The sequence below is a fragment of the Ambystoma mexicanum genome, chromosome 7q (genome assembly GCF_040938575.1).
Source record: "Ambystoma mexicanum isolate Mex_15411 chromosome 7q, UKY_AmexF1_1, whole genome shotgun sequence".
Lineage (NCBI taxonomy): Eukaryota > Metazoa > Chordata > Amphibia > Caudata > Ambystomatidae > Ambystoma > Ambystoma mexicanum.
In genome coordinates, this window is record NC_090941.1 from 121,095,897 (window position 1) to 121,116,502 (window position 20,606).

At 42.2% G+C, this 20,606-nt stretch overlaps 1 protein-coding gene and 1 long non-coding RNA gene across 2 annotated transcripts in view; one reads left to right on the forward strand and one right to left on the reverse strand.

Moving 5' to 3' along the window:
- Nucleotides 1–20,606, forward strand: part of GPR143 (G protein-coupled receptor 143) — a 450,704-nt gene that overhangs the window by 323,288 nt on the left and 106,810 nt on the right. The window lies entirely within an intron of this gene.
- Nucleotides 5,009–20,606, reverse strand: part of LOC138527821 (uncharacterized) — a 143,653-nt gene continuing 128,055 nt past the window's right edge. The window contains exons 2-3 of the long non-coding RNA XR_011284054.1: nt 14,776–14,912; nt 5,009–5,140 (exon numbers count right to left, since the gene is read on the reverse strand). This is a non-coding gene — a long non-coding RNA (uncharacterized lncRNA). The remainder of the gene's footprint in view (nt 5,141–14,775; nt 14,913–20,606) is intronic.

Genomic DNA, 20,606 nt, shown 5'->3' on the forward strand with positions numbered 1-20,606 from the left:
AGAGGATGAGTGCTCTAGCAAGTGTAATACAATTATTCTTGGTTAAGAAGGGTCTACAAGAGGTAATACGTTTGGCAGTATAGGCTGATGATGTGAGGGGGTTAACTTTAGTATGCTCCCATGTTGACAGCCACTTTGAAAAACACAAGGAGGGAGATGTCACAATACTGAAGGTTTTTGGGATTGGTCATGTTCCCCCTTAGCAGGGGAGGAAACAGAAGAAAACTACTCCTTCATAAAATGGATGACAGATGAATTATGAATCTCAGGCATGTGTAACATGGGCTCTACAGAGACCCTGAGATACACCTGCTTGATACTACATGTCCGCTTATTTCTAACTCACTTTTCATAACTGCATTGATCCAAATTCCTTTTTCCTTTACCCAAATGGGATTTCTGAAAGTGTCTCCCTCTGTCTCCCACTTATATGTTCTCTCATCCTTTCTTTTGTTATAATAGTTTCTTTTGTTTGTCCCTTTCCCCACTTTTCCTTTTCTTTATTCTGTATTCTTTTACCCCAATCTCTTTGCGTTTTACCTCCTAATTCACCAGGACCTACAGAAACATGATTTGTGCATATACTACATCAGTTTACATGTCCTTCATCAATTAGGCCATATTGTTTGAGGATGAGGGCAATGCCAGGATGTTGGCGCCCATAAGTCCCAACTTACTGGTGAAGTGAGGGCCATTAACGAAGGCTGAAGGCACCTAATCCATGAGAACATTTCTTTGGGTTCTATGGCTTTTAGCACCTGAGGAAAAATAAAGGAGCTGTGTGGCTGTACTGAAACACAAATACTTCATTTTGGCATATAATTCCATAAAAGCATAAAACATAATACAATCGATCATCAAATAACAAATGCTGTTCTATAATAAATGCCAATACCAAAATAACCTCACAACACTACAGTTTACATTCTGGTTTTGGCAACTGTGGAAGTATGTATTAGATCTCTACACAATGTTTTGAAATAAACAATGCTATTATAAAACTATTTCCCATAGATCCTTCATCACTTTCAAAATGACTATATAGCATCTACATGCATTAAAATATCAATCTATTTTGTGTATCAGTACCGAGTAAATTAATTATCAGTACTGTGCACACCCAAGCTTTTGAAAGTAACTATTGTATGAAGAGGATTTCTTGGGTCAAGATTCATAAGCTTGGAAAAAGCGGACCTATAGTCTGTTAAGCCCATATGCTTTATAATGGGTAGTACCCATCTCTTCTGTAGGTCCCTATGCAATGGGCAGAATAATAGAAAGTGTGCTGTGTTTTCCCTAAGCCCCAATCTTCTTCAATTATTAGGATTTATCAGCCAATAATTCTTTTAATACAGTAAATCACAATACATACAATAAAAACAATATAGGTTCATCATATACCTTATAGAACTCATATAAACCTTAATATGTAACTATTTCTAATACCTCATTAATAGTATATCACATCTTTGTCAAGTAATACATAATCAGTGCATCATTACCCTCCTAGTATGACTCCCAGGTGCATTCAAATCATCAGTTTTAGGGGCTGTAAGTCCTAGGCATCTATACACCCTAGATCTTATAATATTGATACTTTCACAATAAATCATACGATGTTTATCTGTTTCCATTGACCTAGTCCCACATAGCCTGCAATATCTATGATCCTTATCAAAACCCAGCCAACTTTCCAAGACTTCAAGCGTCTTTATGCAGTGGTAATGCTATTGTGTGAGCAATCCGGTAAATATTGTGGTAAAACAACCCATTTAGTGAGCTATAATAGGTATTCACCTCTAAGTGATTGGCAGCCAGGTTAGTCCTGTCCTGTTCCTAATCAACGTCATAGCATGCTGATTTAATGACTCGCTTGAATCTTGGGCATGGGCAGCCAAGGCGGAGCAGCAGAAATATGAGAACACCATTTGTGACCTTGCTCCATTATCAAGATTAGATATGATTTATTAAAACCAATAACAGCAATGGATGCAGAAAGTTGAATGATGTGGAGCCAAGAAATGTCAGAACAGTTCATTAATTTCCAATATAGCTGGCTATACTTTACAGAAAGGGCTCCAGCTATACTTATAATTCCACATTCGGAGTAAATATATTGTATCGTAGTGGATCTACGGCAGTAGGTTATGATCTTAAGGCACATCTCCTCAATCTTGATGAGTTTACAAAGATGATTTCTTCTCCAAGGTTCAGCACTATATAATAACATAGATATGATCTTAGCATCATAAACCTGTATTCTACAGTCAATAGAAAATCCACTGTGTTCTCGAGCAAACTGAAGGACTGCACCAAGTTGCGGACACACTATAGTCCCGATTTGTTCCATCTCCAGTTCCCAAGACAGCTTGCTATCAATGACAACCTTAAGATATAGGTTGTAACAATATCAGGGGGTTTAGATCAAAAACTCACTTATAACTATTCTTTTAACCAATGGATTGAAGATTAAAAGTCATGATTTTCGTTTTGCTGGTGTTTATTATCAACCCATTATTTTCTGTATAAATTGCGAGGCTGACAAGTTGGATTTGCAGTCAAGCAGAGCTAAATCGTCAGCATAACCAAGCCATTGCAGGCTGAGCATAAGCAGCCTAGGTGGAACTATGCCCTTGCCGCTAAATACCTGTGGAAGGTTCGACAGATAGAGCTTCAATAAGGTAGGTGCAAGAATGCCCTCCTGTTTAAGGCCAACAAAAGTGGGTAGAGTATCCATAACTAAGCACGTAAATGACGTTCCAACTTTAACACTGGTCTGGGTAAGAAACAACGCAAAATATTTTACACCTGCAGCGATTGGCGCAATGCTCATTGGGTCTCCATTAATTCTTGCGCTTGTGTAGAGATGTCTGTATGATTCTTCAGTAATGGTGTCCCAGTAAGCCTAAAAAATGTCCCTCAATACATAGGTCAAGTACATTCTCACGGTACATTTTTCAAGTGCCTTTACCCAACACTAGCCTGCCCTTGCTTTTAGGTCTTGCTTTATTATTATGTTAGCATTAGCATGTATTCTGTTGTAATCAGTAAACCAATGGCTCAGTCCTAGCTCTATCATGTCTGTGTTCATGCTTTTCAGCCAACTGACCCTACTGCCAGCTGAATAAGCAGCCCTGAAGATTAGAGGTAAAGCTGTGGTTCTGGTGCAGGGTTCACATAATCTTGTAGATATGCACAGGCTAAAGAGAAGAATGAAGAATGAATTGTGCCTCTGATACTGGCACACAGACGGAGGTGGGGGAGGTGTGCCCCTGCATTAGAAGAACAACAAGTATGGACATGTGAAAGAGCTGGGTGCAGCCCTGTGGCTCGAGGCATCAGGAAATGGATCTGGGGTAGTGGAGCAGAGACTGCAGGCCCTGAATGAAATATCAGAGAGGTGAGGGGCAGAAGGTTTGATTTTTATGCTGGTTAGGATGTAGAAATTCCTGTCAACTGCCGGTTAATTTGGAAGTAGCCCGTTTCCTCAAAGACCAGTTTGTTTGAGGCCCATTTGTTTGTAATTATTTTACCACATTTCACTGCATAGGTAGGTAGGGGGTTGGGTTTATGTATTTAGAAATGTGTGCGTGATCTGGGGGGGGTTAATGGGATCTCGCCCCACGTGTTTTGCAGGAAATTTGAACAAATTGGCCCAAGCAAATTGCTTCAAGGAAACATCATAGATCTGTTAATTGTTGATCCAGGCGCATCACTATAGCCTCTGACATAGGAGCCTGTTGTTAGGATTTCTCTGTAGCAGTGACTTTGAGATGCTATATTCATAACTGTTTGTCTATTCATGTCAGAATTTCCTGGCCATGCACAGATGTATTGCTTGGGTCTAGATTTCATGGCAGTTTGCTTGTAGTAATAGTAATTTTGCATTTCCATCGTCTGCTATTCCCGGCTCAAGTCCCAGTTTGATTGATCCTCTAAGTGGGTCCGCTATTATTTTGGCCTATATATTGAGAACAGCACTTCGGTGATATTTTTCTCAATTCTGGAGGCCAAAAACATCCATTTGTCACAAGCATTTCAAGCCTCCACATTCATAGCCCTGAGTTACTTTTTTCCAGACAAACTTCAGTATTTGTGAATCTATTTCCAAATGTTTTCCCTGAATCAGGGAGTCATGATTAGTGAGAATGTACTAATTACGGAAGAAAACCAGAGGATACAATTTTGGAGACAGAAGGAATCAAGAAATTTAATTGAACCTGATCCATTATTTAAATATCAAATTTTAATCGAGAATTAATCATAGCACTCAATAATTTTACATCGCAGGAAAGGAATTAAGAACACATAATTTCACATAGTTTCACATATAATCCATCTCATTCGTACACAGGCATCCAATAACCATTCATACATCCATCACAATAATACATGCAAGGTAAAACTTTATCCTAAAAAAGTCATAACAATTGATTTACTTATTGTCTTCATAAAAAAGAGAGAGAAAGAGATATATAATAAATATATATGAAAAGCCACAACAACAGATAGTTCAAGTGGTTATCAGTTTAGGATGGGTCACATCGATGTCCAAAGTTGACCTCATCACTGGTTTCTCAACCGGTTTCGGCGCATTTAACTTTAATTGAGTTACGCCTTCATCAGGAGAATAACAATTCAACTCTAAAAAGACAGGGAGATATACATATATGAGAGACCTCATCATAGAGCCACTAGAGAAAACAAAGGGAAACCCCCAATTATCAACCAATTCATATTCATTAAAAGTGATTTAAAATCAAACACAACCTGCCCCCTACCTTGTGCCATAACTCCAAGGGGGGTACTTTGCATGCTATAAATAGTGCTACCATGATCATTGATGCCCCAAAGTGCAGAGAGAATCAACCCCTCGTGGCCATCAAGCGGACCCATTAAGTTAGTGAGAAGATGCAAATTCCCATGTATTAAACTTGCGTGATCTATTTATACAGGCAGTGTGCTATGTGAGCGCTTATAGGTCTAATTTTTAATAACTAACCTTCATGAATGAAGAGAGAGGAGAGACAGCTGAAAATTCCTGATATGAAGAACAGGAGTACCAGCTATACCAATATGCAATGTCCCAACATGTCTGTACTGCGTAACCGTCAGCTGAAGATATGGGAATGGTTCAATCCTGCAGTGAGAATGTACAACATCTTAGGTAGGATCATCATTTTGAAAATATATATTTTTCCCAATAGACCCAAGTTCAAGGAGGTTCACCTTGCATTGTCCTGCCCAATTTCAGCAACCAAGGAAGCAAGATTTAGTTTCATTATTTAACCAATGTCTCTAAGGTAGATGTTGGGTTAATTTGATGGCAATCCGAAACTTGAATTTTCTAGATCCCAACTCATTTGCTGTTTTGCCAAGGGATCACAAAGAAAGGAAGAGGAGCATGCCAGTTGTGCTTTTGAGGATTTTCACAGGTAAAGGATTAATTGTAAATTCTGGGAACACTGCGTCTTCCCAGAATCGCAGTGTCAACATGTCTAAGACCACACTAAAGGGAAGGAGTGATAGAGGGCATACTTATTTTGTAGCTTCCTTTATTCTAAGCCTGGATGTTCGCAGAGCAGCCCACAAGGAGACCTCTATCCAACTTTACAAATTTCTCCCCAAAGTTCATGGCAGCAAGCGTCTTGAAACGGAATGTTCAGCTAACATTGTTGAATGCCTTTCTAGAGTCAACACTCAGGAAAGCTCCCAACATTTCTATCTGTGCACAGAAGTGTAGTACTCTTGCACGGTTAGGTAACGTAAGGCCACAAAGTCTTATGTAGCGACTTTCTGTAAAATAATGAGAGGCTGAAGGGGGTGTTGGGTAGAGGGATATGCAGATGCAGAAAAATATGTGGTGTTGAGGAGTGCATGTCTGAAGTACCCATTACCTGTGTGCTGATGTGTTTTTTTTGTTGCCTGGAGTAGAAATGGGCTGGTTAGCCAAAGAGGGTAGCCCTTCGTCTTGTGAAAAGCATTTGTTTGTTTGTTTGTTTTGGGATGTTGATAGAAAATAAGAAGTGTCAGTGTACGTTTTGTGTACTAGAACTGGACGGTCATCTGATAGGAAATGGGAGAGGTGTGAGGTTGTAAGATTTTAGTGGTGATGAGTTAGTTGGCAAAAGGGGGTGGGAGGATGGGCTGGATTATAATCCGGTCTCTTCATGGGTCTTAGTTATAAAGTCTATTCTTGCAGATTCAGTTCTGCTCTAGAATCTTGCGGCAGACGGATTGTATGACGACAAGAGTTTTATGATTAGAACGTTCAACACTTTGTATAGCTAGAAAGATAACAGGGTGTGAGTAGGAATTTGATTTTATTATTATTATCATTACAGTACTTATTGTGCGCAGACCTTCTTTAGGAAGCAATGGAACACTTTACAAGTCTTAGGGGGCACTACATAATGATGGAAGCAGCAATCCAAGGGAGTGGGGAGCTAACGTGGGGGTGGGTGAGGGCAGGCAATTTGGCAGCAAGGGATCTGCAAGCAACCACGGAAGGGAACAGGATAGTAGATCACCCAGTCTCAGGTTAGGTGAGGAATGGAGGGTGTGTGGACCTGGGTGTTAGGGAATCGCCATTTCATGAAGAGGAGGGAGTTGTGCTCATAAATGAAATGCACAAGTGAGGCAAGTCTAGTGTTGATTAGGAGGAGCTTCCAGAGTCTTGGGGTGTGGTTAGAGAAGGCCTGTATTCTGGTTCTTTCCTTCCTGCACTGGGGGAGTCCAAGTCTGATGTGGTTTAAGAGATTATTTATTGAGATAATTTGTAGGTTAGAGAAAATGCACCTTTTAGGTAAGAAGAGAATGTTGTTTGTTCACATGCTGGGTTGGTCTACAAGGTTAATCTGAGATTCCAGAGTGTGTGAGAGACGCTGGCTAACATGGCCATTTAATACACGTAATGTGTCAAAGAAGGTTATGATATGATATGATATGATATGCCATTTATAACGCACCTATACACTCGTGTTTTAAGGCGCGATGAGGCAAGGGAGGGGGAACAGAGGGAAGACAGAGACAACGATCTTACTAGGCCAGTTGACATTGAGATTGCTCAAGTGCAGGAGAGGGAGAAAAAAGTGCGTGAGGAAAGGGGCAGGGGGCATTGCAATACATGGGATCAACAGTGAAAATAAATAAAATTAATTAAAAACCAATAAATAAAAACGTGTGGCCAACAGGTGGCAAGTGCAAGGGTAAGTGCAGACATCAAGTGTCAAGTGCTGGTGCGGGACTCTAGGGATACAGAAACAGCCCGCAAGTGCAAGGTTTGCCAGTGGGGCAGTGCAGGTGTGCAACTGGCAGGGAGGGGACCTGGGCCCGTGATCACAGGGTAGCCAGGTGACCAGTGCAGTTTCAGTTTCAGCCAGGAGATCAGCATAGTAGAGGAAGAGAGAAAGCAGAAGCAAAGAGGAAGGTCTTGGTGTGCTTCCGGAATCAGAGATGGTTTGCCTCAATTTTATGAGAGGCAGGGAGGCTGTTCCAGAGGGAGGCTTCAACCAAAGAAAGAGATCTACCACCAACTCTTTGCTTGGAGAAGCAACTGACCCTGAGGGAGTTGGAGGCAGATGAGCAAAGATATTTACAAAGAGAGAGTTGAAGGTACTGAGGCCCCAGAAGGCCTTGTGGACAATGCAGAGGGTTTTGAACTTAATCCTCACAGCCACTGGGAGCCAGTGCAGAGATTTCAGTCCTGGAGAGATACGATCCCGGGCCTTGAGGCCAAGGACAAGTCTCGCAGTCTTGTTTTGGAAGAGTTGCAGAGGGAGGAGAGTAGAGGCAGGCAGATTTAGAAAGAGGCTGTTGCAATACTCCAGTCTAGAGAGAACCAGAGCTCTGGAGACAGTGAGCTGCTAGGGGCAGGAGAGGAAAGGAAGAATACCTCTGTGGAGGTGCCACTGGTAGTGTGACTTCTTAGAGACGTCAGAGATCTGAGGAGAGAAGGAGAGTGTGGAGTCAAAGATGACCCCAAGGTTTTAAAGCCTCACAGGTGGGAGCAGGAAGAGGGCCAAAAGAAAATGGCCAGAGAGTGACAGGAAAGGAGGGAGCCGGTGTGCCGATGAGGAGAATCTCAGTCTTACTGGCATTAAGGCAGAGATAATTGGCAGCACACCTCTCCTGGATAGCAGTCAGACAGTCAGAAATGAGAGAAGGAGAAGAGGTGGCAGAAGGGAGCCTTTAAATGAGCTGAGTGTCATCCGCATAGCACTGAAAGTTAGGGCAGAGAGCGGCAATGCGGTGGGCAAGAAATGCCAGCTATTGGTTGAAATACTTTGGAATTTGTGCGATTTGTATAGTTGTATTAGTTAAAGAGCTGCTATCAAGCTGTTTTTTTGAATGTCATATACTACTCTCCTTTTGGGAGGTGTTTTTTCAGGTGTTCAAGGTTTTCATGGCTATTAAGGAAAATGAAGATCCCCCTGGTCCTTTCTTTTAGAGGTTCATGACTTGGACTAATGTGGTTTCCTGGATCGAAGTGTCATGGAATTGTGTAATACTGCAACATCCTTCTGAAAGATAGTTGGCCCCTTCCATGGTAGGAGTGATGGATGATGCCAAGTGTGTTGAAATAAATCCTATTCTTCATGGAAAGCCAATGAAGTGTGCGTAATGCTGGGGAAATGTGTTTGGACCATTTCATCCTGAGAAGTAGTATAACTGCTGCATTTCTGCGACTTTGTAGTTTTCTAATGAGGTAGTCTGGGAGTCCAAAGTTAGAGGCTGTTTGTGCCAATCATGGTTCTGTGGGTGTATGTATGGACAAATATGATGTGGTGTAGAATGCAGAATTGAAGGAAACATTTTGTGACAGTACCTTACACTTGCGGTTCAAGTGTGAAAGCATTGTCTATTGTAGTTCCAATATTCCTTATAATGGGAGATGGTAATGGCTTGGGCCCATCTCATCACGCCATGGGATAGAGTCACTGTTTGATGGAGATGGATTGTTGAGCAGTAGTTCGCTTTTAATCTGTTTGCAGTCATCCATGCATATACTTGTGCGAGATATGTTTTTACATCTGTGGGTTTGATGACAGATTGTTCTGAGGTGTGTAGATCATTTCTGTGTTGTCTACCTAATTGTGGAAGCTGATGCCACAGTTGTTAACGACCTTCAATAGGGCTGGCATGTGGATGTGGAAAATAGGATGTTATAGTGTGGATCTTTGAGTCACTACAATTCAGTCGGGGAGGCTGGGATGTGGAGGGTGCCATGAAAGTGGGTTTGGTCCTGCCTATGAGGATAGGGGAGATCCAGCACATAGCCGTTCATTTCCAGTGTCTTCCTGTCTCTTTAGAAGGATTTGGTGTCTTATGGTGTGAAAAGCAGCTGAGATGTCTAGAGGGGGAGTATCTTTCCAAGATTTCATCTGCGTTGTTCTTGGGCTTTTCCAGATTGAAATCAAAGTTGATTCTGCACCTCTAGATGGTCTGCATCCAGACAAAACCTCATCTAGCATCTTAGTTCTAGCCACAAAAAAGTTAACAGTACTTTTCTGATGCATGGGGTGCTTTAGATAGGATAGTAGATGGCAGGATCATTAGCATCAGATATTCATTTTTTGAGCAATGGTCTTATATAGGCAGACTTTAGTGTTGATGGGATCATTTAGAAAGGGTAAGAATCTAGGCATTAGTACTGGATTTTATGCGATGGATTTATGAGTCAGGAGGGCGTGGTATCTCTGGAGATCCTGCTGGTTCGCAGGAGTCAATTGTTGAGAGGAGGCCCTCTGTAGAGAAAAGGACGACAGGGATGGAGGAGATGGAGATGTTGGTGATGCCTTTTCACTAAAGCATGAGGTTGACCATAATTTATTGTCCAGTTGCTCTTGATTTGCAGGATTTTATTATTGAAATAAGCAGCAATCTGATTGCAGAGTTCTTGAGTTAGAGCAGCGGCTCTGTTTAAAGCTCTTAAATAATCTTGCTTTTAGTTTTTCCAATAGGTTGTTGATTTTTATGTCTTTCCAGTGTCTGCTCCTGGTTGGGGGTCATTTGGATGGTTATGCTATGGAGGTTTCTCTGTCCACATTGTGGAATGTATGGCTAGAAGCACCCCACCACCAGGGAAGGTGTACAGGAGAACAGACGTGGGCTATATTTTTGTTGCAGAAAATGCGATACAGGGTATGCATAGATATGCAAGTGGGACCCTTAACTATTTGTTTGAGGTGAAAAGCAGCACGTTTTGCCACAAGTGATTTTGTGGAGGTGGGGGGGGTTGTCTTCTTTCTTAAGCCAAGTGTTGAAGTCTACAAATATGGTTAACAAGTGTCTATCCATGGACCTTTGCATCAGTGAGTTTGTCTATGAAGTTTGCGTTGTAGGAAGGTAGTCTGTGTATGAGAAGGAAGCTTAGCATTGACGTGTGGGAGACACAGCTGATGAAGGTGAGTAATGTGCAGTTTGGTATTTTGTTGATGGTCGGCGTGGAGAGTAGGATTGAGTCTTTGTCCATAGGTGCTATCCCCCTCCACTCCTATGGCTACTGTTTGTGCATATGACTATTTAGGGGAGGGGAAACTCTTGTGGATAACTGGGGATGGTCATCAATGAGACATTTTTCAGTGATGAAAAGTGGGCTTATTTGATCCTTGAAGAGGAGATCCAAGACGTCACAGGAGTGTTTGGCGATAGAGCATGCATTGATCAGGAGGTATCTGGTGCCCATCATTCTAGGGTGGGCTTGGTTATTTGAGGGTAGAATTGTGGGCTGTTCATGGTTATTTCCATTAGTCCTCAGGTGTTCATGTTAAGACTAGCCCATTCAAAAAGGCTGGGAAGGTTCTTTTTGCAGTCTGGCTCATCATTGTCTCCTCCTTGTGAGTTTGGATTGAGCGGTGGAGTTTGTCTAGTAATGAAGGTTGTAGAGAGCGTAGCTCCATGCAGTTGAGATTTCATGCTAGATTGGATGTTTGCTTGGGAAGGTATTTGCCGTATTGTTGGGTATTGTGATGTATTGAAATTATTTGTTTTTTCGGTTCTGGACCGCGTGAGTGGGACATATTGACTCTGTTCAGGTGGGTGCTTCAGAGGGTGATTGGAGATGAAGCATTTTAGAGGTCTTCTAAGGTGATAAAGCATTACTGCTTAAGTGTATCAGGTGGATTGGTCGAGCAGAATAACCAAGGTTGTGTTTCTCTCTTTTCTTCCTTTCTGATTCTGCTGTCTTTACTTTTCTAGGCATTTTGTTGTGGTCCTTGATGAATCATAGGTTGGGATTGTTAAAATATAAGGGGAGAGGTGTGAAAGAGGAATGATACTTTCTTGCTTGATTCACAGATCTAGCCTTGAGGTTTTGACAGTGAGAACTGTAGTTGGATTTGCTATGGGTGGTTTTAGTGGCAGTGGCCCATTGCTTGGTGGATACAGGTACTGTATGGAGCTGGACTGATTATAAGCCAGTTCACTGGCAGTGTAGAGGGAACTCCAAACTATGCGAGAGCAAGGATAGCTGGCAAGCAGACCAGTGGTGTCTTGAAATAGTCTGGTGTGATGGAAAACAACTGAAGTGCGGCTTAGAGAGCTATGAGATTATAAGGCTGTCTGGTGTAAAAGTTACTGTATCTACTTAATAAGTCTTTTGTCTGGATGAGAAGTTAGCACACAGAGGGGTCATGGGATGTATTGAAATTCAGATGGTAACATGAGAAAGTACAGTGCGTCTGTCTAGCTATGTAGGTAGAAGAGTGAAGAAATTTGCATAGGTAGGTATCACAATAAAACAATGTTGGTTTGCAGGTAACCCATTGAGTCGGTCCACATATGCAGGTATTACTATGAGGCATGGTATCGGCTGTGATGCTGAGCTTTCGTGTTCTTATGAATCCAGCCTGATCTGGGTCTAGGCTCGTCAGCATTATTTTTCCAAGTGTCGTTATCAATATTTTGGTTAAGATTTTGCTATCTACATTTATTAGGGAAATCAGTCTGTAGCTCGTGCACTTATCTGTGTCTCTACCTCGTTTTGGTGTGACATGTATTATTGATTCCTTAAATCCGTTGTTGAAGTAGCATGTATTCATGCCATCATTTTAAATGGGACATAGTCTCTGCAACAAGTCTGGAGAAAAAATATTCTGCAGAATTTTATCAGAAGGCCATCAGGCAAGGGCATATGTTCCTTTGCCTGCTTTGCGTCACCAAGCGTACTTCCTCTTTTTTATGCAGTTCAAAGGATAGCTCAGGGGCAACACGCTCGCCTTGCAAGGAAGACGATATGGAGCAACACATGTTTGATCACCGGGTCCACACATGCAAACCTCTGGGTATTAAGCACATCATAAATAAACAATTACAATTATGGGTGAATTGATGGTTTCCTTTTCAGTTTCAGAGATTCTCTGGATTGTAATTCAAGCAAGGACGTTTTCTATCAGAGTTTCCATCACGCACTTACCTCTGTATACTTTTGGGACAATTGTTTAGCTGTATTTGTGTTGTACAGTATCAAACTGCCTGCCTCATCTTTTACGGAGACAATGGGCCTCATTACGAGGTGGCCGGTAAGGGGTTAACGGCGCAGGTAAAGGTGCCAGAGCCGTTAACCCCCTACCGCCCTATTACGAGGTCTCCTCGCGGGACCCAGTAGGGACGCCTGGTTTTACCAGGCGGCCTTAGCGGGTCCCGCGAGGACAATAGCATGCTAACAACGGGCCCGTTATTAACGGGCCCGTTGTTAGCATCATTCCCATTGAGCCCTACGGGGGCTCGAATGGGAATGGGGATGCACAGGGTCTGGGTTCCCTGAATGGGGAAATACCAGGCCCTCCAAGGTCGGAATGGCCTGGTACTCCCTCATTCAAGGAACCCGGATCCGGTACCCGGTAAGGGGGTAGCCATGCCACTAATAGCGCGGCATGGTTACCTCCTTCCTCGTAATGAGGCCCAATGTATTTTGGGACTCGCCATTTTTTCAGTCTGTGTGCCAGTGTTTCCCGCGTCCCAGTACTTATGTCAAAGAAAAAAGAAATATCTTTCTGTCAGCTCTGTGTGAAACATTTTTATTTCAGATTTGCATTTCATGATTTTCCCATTCAAATGTTCATTTTTTCCATCTACATTTTGACCTAACCTGCAATTCTTTCTTCAGGTCCACCTGCTCATTCCAAGTTTCGGTATTCCTTTAAATGCCAAGCCTTATAATATTCCTGCGGATATATGCTTTGATCGCTTAACACTCTATTTTTATGTTCTGGGCACTTTCTGCATCTTACTCAAAGCATTCCCTGAGCTCATGTTCCATCTCTCTGTGTGTGTTTTCATCTTTCACTATAGTGGTCTTCAGCCTCTACAATGATTGGCCTTTATTCTTATCTCCCGAGATTAGGTATACTATCTTTGGTTAGAGGTCCAACGGTGCCTGCTCCCTATCTCTGTGCCGGGCACTCCTGTGCTACTGAATGGGACAGTAAGAAGTAGTCTATTCTGGAGTGTATATTATGGGCTGCAAAGCAGAAGGTATAAAGTCTCTTTCTACAGGGTGTTGCCTTCTCCAAACATCTAACAGTTGGTGTTCTTCCCATAGTTTTAACATGTGATGTATGGTCTCTTTTCTTACCTGTGCCCTGAGGTAGTAGCCATCCATCAAGTACTAGGGTCTGATCACCTGCTAGCACTGTCTTTCAGATGTGTAGGAGATCACTCTGTTCAATAGGTCATACACCGTTTTGGCGCACGTCTGAGTTTGGTATATAGACATTAACCAACAGAATGTTGTCATTGTTCAGAAGGGTGTATGGTCTTTCCACCGAAAACTTTCCAACAAAAGTTTTTTGCATCGAAACCTATCCATCGAAAAAATTTGCATTGAATGCATTTTTTTAAAAGATTTTTTGGGGCGGAGTCCCCTCAACCCCCGTTTTGTACCCTTAAAAACCCACCCAGTATGATCAAGGCCAGAAGGTTGTGAGCTCAGCAGTTTGGCTGCCATCTCTGTCAAACTCAGGTTCTAGAATCTATGGGCCTCATTCCGAGTACGGCGCTAACCAATGGCGCTATTAACGCCTTGGTTGACGCCGTACCCGGACCGGCAGCGCCTTGGTGGATGGCGGAATTACCGCCCCATTCCAAGGTTGGCGGGGCGGTAATTCCCCAATCCCCATTTACCCTTCCCCATTCCCATTCTTGCCCCATAGGGCATAATGGGAGTGGGGAAGGCGTTAATTACGCCACCGTAAATTACGGTGGCATAATTAACATCAAGGTCCCTTAGCGCCATGGTTTTTAACACCTGCTAAAAGCAGGTGTTAAAACCTCCATGGCGCAAAGGGAACTCGGAGTATGGCGGTAAGGGATTACCGCCACCGCTCTCGTTAGCGGTGGCCGCTATCCCTTACCGCCATACTCGGAATGAGGCCCTATGTCCTTGAACTTATGAGTCCTTTAGTCTCTTTCCTTCCTTCATGCTTTCCCTTTCCCCACCTTCCTCTTTCTTTCTCTTACTTCACCTCTCCACCTTTTTACCACTACCGGTGTTGTAAATTTGCTGCTCTAGACTTTGCAATTGAATGTTCCCCAATAAGGGGTTAACCTAAAGATGCGGTAGTAGCTAAATGGGAGCATGATATTCAATAGACTTCATGGAGGATTTTCAATGCTACCATGACTTAAAATGTTGAACCCGAAAGTAATTTCAATAGTGTTTTAAGGCACAGAGATTTGAGCTTTTGGAAATTTGAAATGGATGACATAAGTTGACGCCAATACATACAGAAAGCTGCCTGGAATGGCCCTTTCAACCCCAGTAGATCTACTTACCACAGAGCTTGGTGTAACAACTGGCAAACAATCAGGGCTGTTGATTTTGGTTACAAGATTTTAACCAACAAAGATAATGATCTGTGGAGTATAATATGTAAGGAGTTCCTTGTGACAGGTATTCAACATAAGCACTCCTGTGGAGAAAAACACCTGTGATGAACTTGGTTTGGCAATAGATTCACACATATGTATTAAAGTGCATAAATAAAAAACAAACTCTTCAAATGACAAGCTCAAAACCCTTAATGACAGCACACAGTATTTATAGTTATAAGTATTCCATACACGTTTCATCTCTTTCCGAGGTATAATTGATACCGTTTTACAAAAGAGAATTTTACAAAAGACATCTTTTTCCTTTCTTGAACTCAATATCCTCAGGTGTTACCCAATCACACTTGATTATTTCCCATCACAAAGTAGACAAACACTGAACATTTTTCTTGTGAACTCAAGTCAGTCTGGAGATGTTCATTCAGACACCTCTACAAGTATTAACAACGCGTTTCGGATTAAATATCCATCTTCAGTACCTGTAGAGTGTTCTTCTAAATTGATATTTCTTTTTTCTTTAATTAACCTAGATGACATATATGCAATTACTAACTAGTAACCGTGGCTAACATTTAATCAAATATTTATAAGGGTCAAATAAATAAATTACACTAACATTCCCATTATAGGCAATTCACCCCTGTTGGTAGAACCTACCAACCATAGTAAAACAAATGTATGTAGCATTCACCCCTATATGAATTAGGTCATTTGAAGAAATGTTAGCAACAACATAAAGCCGCTCCTCTCTCACCTTTATAGCCTCACTGATCTTCAATGGGCTAGCTCACAATTTGTTAGTGTCTTTTCCCAATATGCTAGGAGACTTTTTTCTCTTGAAAATTGACACATAAAGCCATCATAAGTCACTCCACATATAGGGTGCCTCAACCATTCCTTATATACAACCTACAAACACTCCCCTTCACTCCTCTACTTACAATTACAGAATTTCATCTGCACTCGAACAGGAACTCTGCGGAATGACCGAGCCCCATGGAGACTTCCCTTCCTAAATGCATTCCATCACATCAGGCAGTCACGTGGCCTGATGTGATTAGTCCCGGTAAGCAGTAAAGATGGCAGCCATCTTGTAAGTACTGACTTTCAATGTAAATGGTTAGAAACCTTCCCTTTATGAACAAACCTCTTATACTGTAGTCATTGTTCTGATTAGCCTCATAGTTGTAATATCAAAGACAATGGGCCTCATTATGAGTGCATCGGTAAGGATGGCGGTGCCGATAACCCCTTACCGCCGCATTCCGAGGTCCCTTAGCGGGTCCCACTAAGGCCGGCTAGTAAAACCAGCCGTCCTTAGCGGGAGCCGCTAAGAGACCAGGGAGCTAATAACGGGCCCGCTATTTATGGGCCCTCCCCATTCCCATTGAACCCTATGGGGGCTCGAATGGGGAAGGGTATTTTGAATGGGGACTTACCGGGTCCTCCAAGGTTGGAATGACCCGGTACGTCCCCATTCAAAGAACCCGGACCCGGAAACGACTTTGGAGGCAACCATGGTGCTAATAGCACCATGGCTACCACCAAACTCGTAATGACCCCCAATAAATGGCACTGGGCATGAAACAAACACATTGGGCCTCATTCCGAGGCTGGCGCAAAGGGATTACAGGCACCGGTAAGGACACCGGTAATCCCTTTGCACCCTATTCCGAGGTCCGTTAGCGGGCCCGTCCTTAACGCCTGGTTTTACCAGGCGTTATGGACGGGGCCTGTTAAGGGACTTCAGAGCTAATAACGGTACCGCAATTTGCAGTACCGTTATTAGCGCCTTCCCATAGAGCCCTATGGGGGCTGAAATGGGAATGCGGAATGGCTTTTTCAATGGGGACTTACCGGTCCCGCCAAGGTCGGACTGGACCGGTAAGTTCCCATTGAATGAGGGCGGACAAGGTCCCGTTATTGGTGGAAGTCATGGCGCTAATAGAGCCATGACTACCACCAACCTTGGAATGAGGGCCACTATTTTTTACCAGGACAATTATAGTTTCCAAATGTTAACCACCGGTAAAGATAAAAACTTTGACAACCATTAAGGGTAAAAATTTAAATATGGCCAGATTATATATCTCAACAACAGCTTCTGGGATCACTCGATCCAGCCACAGGGGGAAGGTCCATGTTGCCGTAGATCGGGGAACCGATCCAGTGCCCCATCGCCACTCTCCCTCGCGCACCAATGACCTCATTATTACCTATTACATCCGTTTAACCAAGATTGGATGTTCGGTCCTTTCAACACAAGTTCGGAAGCATCCATGTTGCTTACCACTCAACGGTGCATCAATTTCCCTATACGGCTGCATATAAAATAGCCAAAGTGTGTTCATATAATTCTTAACCCTGAATCAATCAGGTAAGTTGTAAATAATAACAAGGCATTCTAAATCTCACCGGTCCAGGGATGACGGTCCCAAATCGTTAGGCCCCTCCCCTCCCCACTCCAATGCTTACATGCAAATTAACAGAGCGCAACCACCTTAGAAGTTAAATGAGCAGAGCATAATAGGGAGACCGCTAACATGGCACAAATCTGGCGGAGCTGGTCGGGTGCCATAAGGCCCCTCCCCATTTCACTCAGATGTATGTATAGTACCCAACTGAATGGGACAACCCACCCTCTCTAGCTCTAACCCCAATGATCTTAGTTGGGCTAGTGTGGCATGTATCTACAGTTCTAGAGTGCATGATCCACATCTTCCAGCTGTCAGGTATCTCCTGCTCCCAATCTACTTAGATATATCATGCCTAATGACCGGTATAAAATGTAGAACCATTTGTACAGAAATATAGTTTTCAACATAGATCCTACTTCACAGGACAAGCCTGTTCACAATCTCACCAGATTGAAACATCTTTATAAACAGTCCATCTTAAATAAAACATGTGAGATCACACTCAATGTTTATCCCCCTTTGGTGCCACGCAGTCCAAACTAGCAATCCACTCAACTTATTTCTGCAATAGCCGACAAGTCAGATCACCTCCTCGCTTTGGCGTTTTCACCTGTTCTAGAATTGCACATTTCAGTTGTGCTTCACTGTGTCGCGCTTCAAGGAAGTGTAACGCAACCGGGGAGGAACATTTCTGGTTCTTATATTGGATTTATGCTCGGTCCAGCAGACCTTAGCCTTCCTTGTTGTCATGCCCACGTACATTATTCTGCACAGGCACTTCAGAACATAAATGACATTAGTTAAATCGCAAGTACATGAATCTCTCAATTTGTTCTTTGTGCCTGTATGTGGATGAGTGATTTAATTGCCTTTCATGATATTGCTGATATGCTGATAATTGCAGCAGGGTTGTGTGCCCTTCATGTTCGTTCATGTTACATGTCGGTTAATTTAGGAGTGGAGAAGCTTTAGCATTTGCTGAATAAAAGGGCGTTAAAAAGGCAATCAAAAAGTCAGATTGCATCACTGGATTCTATTTCCCTACCATACCAAGAGAAACACACTTTGGTTACATTGGTCTTTTTGACCTTTGCACTATTTTTCAATGATTGTGTGTTTGGTCACTTCTGGGTGTCACATCTGGGTGTCTGTATAGTATCCCTTGTTTACATAGAATCCTGTGCTCTGATAAAACTCCTGTGTGTTCTAAATGAGTTGGTTTTGTTGATAAATCCTTCTTTTGGGTGAGGTGGGGGAGGCGCAGCTCCAAATCCTTTTTCGATCAACAAAAGGCTGCTTATTATCACTACATTTAAAATTGGAAAAATACACCCTTTAAACATAGATATGGATAGCTTACTAATCCAAACTGATTGTTAATTCTATAAAGGAAGAAACAAATATTACACCAACATTAAGAACTCTTGCTGTGTGAAAATGAATCTTAGCAACAAAAAGTGTGTCACCCTTGACAATTATATTGAAGGTCAACGCAGCAGAAATTAAAATGCAAGATGGACGTTCACAGAAAATGAATAATCAGGTAGAGGGAGAGAAAGTGTATACTGACAAGATTGATTCTGGCAAATGTACTACAGTTGCTTTACCCTTGTACAAAGTAATGTTTACGCAAATGGGAGACTGGAAATATGAGAGACGCAAAGTTAATGCTAGAAATGCTAGTCTTGAATTACAAATTGGTGAATAAAGGAAGTCTTTCCTCAGTGTTAAGTCCCCAGCATTGTTTATATTTGAAGCGCACAGCAGAGAGTTTCTAGGTCTGGAAAAGACCCGGGGCTAAGCTGATGTTGGTACTGTTGGGACTGGGGGCTAGCTAGTCTTTTGGCTGTAGCTCCTGAGATTCTATCCGGGGTGACAACCAAAACATCAGGGGCTATAGCCCCTTTAGCCCCCCCCCCTAGCAACGCCCCTGGCGCACAGTATTTTCTGCTTCCAGTTGCCTTATTTTCATCTCTTGGTTGTCCTTTCTGAAGCTCGAAGGTACTTGTGCTAATCGAATGAATTGGCCAGTGGATATGTCCTGTGCATGCGGTCATGCTGTCTCAGATTGGTATTTACTAGGAGTTGTTCTGCTCTCTGTTTTGTAACTAGTCGAATGGTGCAATTGATATATGTTTTGGGGCTTGGGGATTGAATGGAATATACGACAAAGGATGAATTGCATTTCAGATTTAAACAAAACATTCAGGTTTGATCAGCTACTCAGTGCTTGAAATACTGAATGCCATTCAGATTGCAAGTACTTACATGCAGGTGCTCACGCTTGGAAAAACACAGAAACATTCTGTGTCAATGTAAGTAGGCAGCTTGTTAGATCTTTTGCCAAAGTACACCCTCATTGGAAAGTTAGCTCAGGATCATGATTTCTATGTGCACTCACAGAAGGTGCTCATCCTTTTTGATTGAATGCCAAGAGTGTTGCAAAATCGTTTTGATTTGTTTTCTCTTGCTGTGGTAAGGTGTGACGACTCTTATCGTTCCAGAACTGGTTTTGCGACTTCTATTAGGAGAGAGTAAATAAGCTCTGCTTCTCATGGCAGCTTAATTATGAGTCCTACTGATGTTCTGTTAACCCTTTTCCTTTTGTCGGAAACCTTTGTGTTTAGTATATGAAACTTCGGAATTGTTTTCATCTCTGCCCCATAAAGCTTACCAAACTGGAGGCTCATGATCAGTCAAGATGGACGTGTATTTAGTAGTAGCTTCCCTAAGCATGTGGCTTATTATTCTGTTATGTATTACTGTGACTCTTAGATCTAGAACATATTCAATTATGTGGATACATTGCAACCAGTGATACATTTCACATTCAAAATGTATTGTTCAAATGGGAAATGCAATGAATTAATTCTTGCTCTGTGTTTTTCCACATCCATTTTAGATCATCCATGTACTGTAGCAATAAGGCTACATGTTTGTATGGGTCAGTGATGGCCTCATTCCATGCTTCATTAGCTTCTCAAAAGAGTATTGCCAGATTCACGTCTTGTACACTGGAGTGATTTTCAATCCATACTTCTGTCAACATATATGAATTATAGTCTAATACAAATTCAATATTTTCCAGAACTGTGTCATAGTGAGTAACAAGTTTAATAACTGTGTTGGAGAACATGTTTTAGGGTATTAATCCCTAAATTGTTATTCAAATGCTTGTATAGCATACATTTACATTTAATACTACTAACCAGTCATTCTTATTGCCTGGGTATTTTAGTGTGACTGAGTACACTCTCTGTGTCCTTTACTTTCAATGGCAAAGGTTGCACTCACTTGTTAATAAATGTATCCTTCTTATTGGCTGTATGTTCTTTGATCGATCCTATACGTGATAGA